The sequence below is a fragment of the Silurus meridionalis genome, chromosome 23 (assembly GCF_014805685.1).
Source record: "Silurus meridionalis isolate SWU-2019-XX chromosome 23, ASM1480568v1, whole genome shotgun sequence".
In the NCBI taxonomy this organism is placed as follows: domain Eukaryota; kingdom Metazoa; phylum Chordata; class Actinopteri; order Siluriformes; family Siluridae; genus Silurus; species Silurus meridionalis.
This window is the reverse complement of record NC_060906.1, coordinates 7,016,955-7,023,689: the sequence shown is the minus strand read 5'-3', so window position 1 is coordinate 7,023,689 and position 6,735 is coordinate 7,016,955. Positions and strand designations below refer to the sequence as shown.

Here is a 6,735-nt window from a genome sequence, read left to right as displayed (position 1 = left end):
GGGAGGGTTGCGTTAGGAAGGGCATCTAGCGTAAAACATGTGCCAAATCAAGACGTGCGGAGGATCCGCTGTGGCGACCCCTAACGGGAGAAGCCGAAAGAAAGTTTTACTTAAATTTGCTTGGTGAAAAAATGGTAAGTAAATGGTTACATTTACTTACCACCCGGGTCGCAGTGGTGAGAGCGCTGCATCTTAACCACTAGACCACCAGGGGAAATTTAAGTAATGCTCTTAATTGGCTCAAAAGGGTGGTTTGAGAGGGCCTCCAAGAACACAGCTAGAAGATGCTAGCCTAACGGACTACAGCTGAGACCTATAAGACATGCAGAGTTGGCTGCTGGATAAACTTTGATTGCGGAAAAGGCTTTGCTGTTGCCTTATCTTGCATGTCTGAAATAGTTTTTATAAATATGAAATAAGATTATCTGCACACCATCTTTCGACTGCTTATAACCATACAAATAGCAAGTGAAAGCTACAATTGTGCTCTGGATTGTCTTAATCACATTCACATCTCATAAACCAAGCCCAGAGAGCTAGATTCCGAGAGGAATTGAGAAAATTACCCCCAACCCCACACCATGCAAGAGGAGATCTAATGACCTCAATACAATACAGGACAATCAGCTATGGGGTCTCATTAACCCTCCTGTTATAATCATTTCTCAGGAACAGCAATAATGTTGGTGGGTAAATTTGACCCGGGGCATGTTTAACTATCTAAGAGAGTCATAAACCAAAAGATCTCAATAAACATTAGTAAATTAGTTAATAATGAGCAATCATTTCAATCAATATTTAGTGCAACGGTGATCTTTACCTCTCAATTTTACATGCCATTGGTTTTTAAAATTTTTTATTTTACATTTACGACATATCCCCTCCGCCCCCCCAGGATTTACGCCCATGCGTGTGTGTGTATTTTGGCTTAAATAAACATGATTGAGTTGCTTCCGCATCATGTTCGCCACCCTGACACACACACACCACATACGTAGACTAGTTTACAAAGCCTGGGGAAGTCTGGGGTTAACGTGGATTAGACAGAGGAAGTCAGTGATGTAAACATGACTGAGAACAGAGACATTCCTGATCACCATCATCATCATCTGGATACATTCATTATGTAAACAAAATGTGAAATTTTTTTGTAGTAATAATAGGGATGTCAAACTTCAAACGCAAATTGATTTTAACGGCACAAATTTTATTAACATCACCTCGTTAACCAGCCACGTGGAAACAGTGTAGCACTACGCCACCACTTCAAAACAAATTTGAAGGAGAAAAAAATAAATAAAAAAAATTTACGGGCCTAAAAACAAAACCCTTCAGATGGCTCAAGGTACAAAAATGTATTGCAAAATAGGGCAGCAAATAATATACACAATCAAACACCAAAACATAAAATAATTAATACAAGTAGCTCATCCAAAATTAGTCCCAGCTCTCAAAGAGGTTAACAGCCAGCTCAAATCTCTTGCTATGATAACTGCTTTTGTTGCGTGTGGCAAACCTTTAGGCATAGGGGGACAGCCCTCTTACATTAAACACTCAGAAATAACCACAATTCAAATAATACACAACTCAAAACATAAATCCCTCACTCATAACTCCAAAGAAACACAGCAAAATTAAATCCCATACACAAAGGGATGCGCAAACAAAAGACAAGCACCATGAGTTAAGCTAGCGACATAAGTCTGGGAAGGTGTCAATCAAAATAAAACAAAACAAAGCCCCGGCCAACCGGACTCATATACAATTCACACGATACACATGCTGCCACTATGCAGCACACTCCTGAGACCGGCCAACCAGGTGACCAAACAAAAACAACACGGGAGAAACACCAATTGACAAATCTAAAACAGAAAAACAAAAACTAACAATACATCATATGCATTAAAACACAAACATTTAAAACCATGGTTACCAACTGAACACTTAATTAAAATATTAAATAATTTACCTTCATTGGCAGATAGCGTATAACAAATCAGTTGATGTTCAAGCATTTATCCAGATCTGAATCAAAACACATTCCCAAAGAGAAATACAAATAAAACCTTTCATGCCATCTTATTTAAACAAATAAGACAAAGTCCATATATTTACCTACACCAGCAGCTGTCAACATACACAGTCAGCATTGTTCAATTTATCTGCATCTAAATAAACAAAAACAATTTTCCCATACAATCAAAATAAATCCCTCTAAATAAACAAATTAAACAAACTAAAGTAACAAACTTATCCTCCCTCCTCTAGGGTGACTTCAAACACAACCAAACAAAGCAGCACATGGGAGCTTTTAAAACAGGGCCCACATTTCAAGGCCTCTTGCCCAGTGCCTGCTTAAAAAGTCTTGGGATAATTAGCCAACCACACCCCTACTGGAAGGCACTTGCCTGGCTACAATAGCAAAAGTTCCGTTTGGTGTCCTGATAATTTACGTAATTTAAAACACCATAATTACATTTACAAGAATATTTTGGCTTTATGTTGAGTTTGGTTTCACTAATAATAATCATACATTTGCATGAAGCATCCATATTTCTTTTACATTTGCACATGTTGATTAGATTATTAAAGATAATAAAAAAAAAACACAAGTATTTATTTAAAGTACATTTAGAACAGATAAAAAACCTGTGGTAAAGTTAAAAAAATTTTTGGTCAGTTGACAGCCCTAATATAACATGATGTAAGGTCCAGTTACCAGTGTGACACTAAAACAGGTAGTAAAAGCTAAATTTTGCTTATGTTCATGTCAGAGCCCAAACTTCTTAATATTAACTTGAGTGAAAAAGTTTATTTAGTACTTCACCTTTTACCCAAGTATTTTAAAACACCTGTAGTTCTTCTTAAGTAAAGGATGTGTGTACTTTCGTTTTTTTTTTTTGTTGTTGTTGTCCAAGTTTTCCACTCCTCCTTTGGTGGCATTGTAGCCTCGGATAATCATTGGTTTCTGGTCCTCTCTTGTGCTTATTCCAGCATTTTTGTGCAAAGTGCCCCTGAGGACAACATTTTTCTCCTTTTTGGGGCAGTAAGACACTCGGGCTGTGGTGTCTGTGAAGGCAAACATGGAAGAATGAGCGGCACTGTTCTTGGTTACCAGTAGCTCAGCAAGGAATTCAGCCCTGTTCTTTTGGCTCTTTCTTTTTATTATTAGTATTTATTATTTATTATGTTTTTAGCAGATAGTTTTGCCTGATGCATATTTGGGGATGAAGACCAGTGTATTTTACTATTTCTTATGTGAATGTCTTGCTTGGAGGAATATGAATAGCAGTTTCCTCATTTGGTTCTTAATTAGAATCAGATGGTCTTCATCTTCATACACATCCTCCTCTGTTCACTGTTCAAAATTGAGTTCCAGAGCCTTCAGGGCTGTCACACATTTAAACACTGACATAGAATATATAATATGTAGCTGCAGAGTTGGTAATGTTGGTGGGGCTTCAATGCGGAGAATCTTGATATTTTTTATTCTTTAATATATTTCCCCTGCTAAGTGTCCACTCAATGTGGGTGGAGGTTTTTTTTTTTTTTTTTTGGGGGAGGGGGGGAATAAGTTGACACTTTTGACCCCTTTAAGCTTTCACTTTGACTGCCAGGTCAAACAGTGACCCAAACAATATCAATGTAATATAAATATGGAGGTGGCGGTTGCAAATATGTGATATTTATTATTTACATTTTCTATGTTGATTACACTAATTAGGCCAAGCAAAATAAATTTCATAAGGAAAAAAAAAATATGACTTCAAAAAAAAAAAAAAAATTTGAATGGGTAAATTTGACTCGCAACATAACACAAGGGTTGATAGTGTTATTGCAACCTCCTGTGGCAAGAGGGGGTATTGCAGGTTAAGTCCAGAGCCATGATTTTTTCTTTTTGTTAGATTATTTTCTTTTTACTATATTCTGTACCTCCGGCACTCAGAATGGATGTATAAGATAATTGTTTATTTAAATAAACTTAACCAGGCCTTTCGGTTTTTTTTTTTTCGGAACCGACCTCAAAGGCTCAAAGACGTGCCTGGGAAACGAACGCCATTGCTTTGTAAAAAGAACTGTCCACACTGTCCACATGAAGTATATTAACACTTTCTTTACTTCTCCTATTTTCCAATGTGAGGATCTGAGTGCTGTCTATGGGTCACTTCTTCAACCAAACCAGAGTTGCAGCGACTGCCAATGATTATTTCAACCTCATGAAGAATTGTTTGGCTGTTGACCAGTTTGACTAATAATAAGCCAAGCCTTATACACAATTTATTGTGAACTTAAAAGTATTACATTTTGAATAAAATAAAATAAAATAAAAAATAAAATAAAATAATGTTGATTTACATTTGTCTAGGAAAGAAAAGCAAAGTGGTCAAATCAAATCACAGACAGAGATACACCAATAAGCAGAGGGCAAAAGTACACAGCAATAAGGTATAAGATCAACATGTAAAGAAAACACACACACACACACACACACACACACACACATTTTATACCCTGGTGGTCTAGTGGTTAAGATGCAGCGCTTTCACCGCTGCGACCTGGGTTCGATCCCCGGTCAGGGAACCATCCCCAGCCACTCTCAGTGCCGGTCCCAAGCCCGGATAAAATGGGGAGGGTTGTGTTAGGAAGGGCATCCAGCGTAAAACATGTGCCAAATCAAACATGCAGAGGATCCGCTGTGGCGACCCCTAACGGGAGAAGCCGAAAGAAAGATTCACTTTATACAAAGACCATCACTTCTTTACATGGTAAGGAATCAGGTAACAGAACATCATAGATGGCACATGGTCTTGTTATTACGTCAGGGGCAGTGAGCAGATTGAGGATTGTTCCTCAAGAAGAAGGAACAAGAGTCTGCACAGATGTGTCAACCATCTTGATAACAGGAGAGTTGGTGAGCAGCCCACTCTTCGACAATGTAGAAGAAAGAATGAAGATATCTGTATAAGACTGAGGACAAATGTTATGTTAGGTTTTCCCGTAGCCTCTTAAAGATGTTAACCAAGGGGAACACCCATAAAGCATAACTGTAGAATATGAGTCCAGGCGAGAGTGTAAGAAAAAACACAGAACATTAGGTGTTTAATTTAATCATTTAAAAAAAAACTTTAATTAACTTTTTAGGCTTTTTCTAAAATGAGTAAGTGAAACACTTGAAGAACCAAGAAGATCAAGCTATAGGCATCTAAAAATGGGTGAACTTAAACTCTTAACTCTTGATAGTAAACAAGGCCACCTGGAGATAATGGAAGTTATGTGGGAACACAAGGTCTCCTAAAGATAATACGAATTTATGTAATCAAAATATATGTGTAGATTTGTGCTTAATTGCATTCAAAAGAGGAAATGTGTTTGTATGATTGAATAGGGGTTGGAAAATGAAACATGCATGAACTGTATATAAGTATATTCAGCAATAACTAGCAGAACAGCAATGCAAGTTGCATGTTTATTTAACTTGTGACCCTGCTATCTGAATTTAGTCTTCTTAAATACAGCTGAGTTTGTTTTAAATCTGATAATTTTTGTATATTTGACTGTTAAACTGTAAAATTTTTGTATATGTTAAAAATATTAATATATGTTAAAATATTTAACTGTTGCAAGCCATGCAAAATGCATCTGCCAGAAGTGCAACAAAGAGGCTGAGCTAAGAAAAAATATAAAGGGAAAAAGAGAAGATGATAAAGGAAAAATTAAGAGAAAAGCGATATTGAGCTTAACAAAATGTGTGCTTAGTTTTGTAATATTACACAATAAGGGCATAGCAGCCAATAAACCAAGCGACACAAAGGCAACACGCATTAAACTATATTCAAACAGCACAAGTAGAAACCTAAGTAAAAATAAAAAATATAAAAATATAATAAGAGGGGTAATAGGATAATAGGCACAAAAGTTACACATCGTTAGATAGTAAAAGACGTAGGAGGAAAGTTGCGAGCATTGTCAAAAATATTCAATGCCCAAGACACACAGAAAGTAAGATGTTTTTACGAGAACATGTGTTTAAAGTGCAGGCAGGATAAGAGAAAGACAGGAAATTCTATAAAAAGAAGGTAAAAAGCACTATGCTATTCTTAAAAAACAAAAAGTAGTAAAAGTAGTATTATATATTATATATCTTCTTCTTTCGGCTTCTCCCATTAGGGGTCGCCACAGCGGATCATCCGTCTCCACACCCCCCTGTCCTCTACATCTACCTCTTTCAACCCAACTACCTGCATGTCTTCCCTCATCACATCCATAAACCTCCTCCTTGGCCTTCCTCTTTTCCTCCTTCCTGGTGGCTCCATCCTCAGCATTCTTCCCCATATACCCCATGTCCCTCCTCTGCACCAAACCATCTCAGCTTTGTCTCCAAAACACCCTACATGAGCTGTCCCTCTAATAAACTCGTTGCTAATCCTGTCCATCCTCATCACTCCAAACGAAAACCTCAAAATCTTCAGCTCTGCTACCTCCAGCTCCACCTCCTGTCTTTTACTCAATGCCACTGTCTCTAAACCATACAACATCGCAGGTCTCACCACAGTCCTATAAACTTTCCCTTTTACTCTTACAGATACCCTACTATCACAAATCACTCCTGCTATCACTCTTCTCCACCGACTCCACCCTGCCTGCACCCTTTTCTTTACTTCTCTAACACAATCTCCATTACTTTGCACTGTTGACCCCAGGTACCTGAACTCCTCCACCTTCTCCCTGCAA

At 37.6% G+C, this 6,735-nt stretch overlaps 1 long non-coding RNA gene and 1 other non-coding gene across 2 annotated transcripts; one reads left to right on the top strand and one right to left on the bottom strand.

Annotated features, from left to right (window-relative positions):
- Window positions 1-1,186: 1,186 nt before the first annotated feature.
- On the bottom strand, window positions 1,187-2,255 carry LOC124377191. The gene is made up of 3 exons (XR_006924068.1): window positions 2,119-2,255; window positions 1,973-2,028; window positions 1,187-1,865 (listed from the first exon to the last, which is right to left on the bottom strand). It is a non-coding gene; the product is annotated as an uncharacterized LOC124377191 (long non-coding RNA).
- A 2,257-nt stretch (window positions 2,256-4,512) lies between these two features.
- Window positions 4,513-4,584, top strand: trnae-uuc. The gene has a single exon. It is a non-coding gene; the product is annotated as a tRNA-Glu (tRNA).
- The last annotated feature ends 2,151 nt before the right edge of the window (window positions 4,585-6,735 follow it).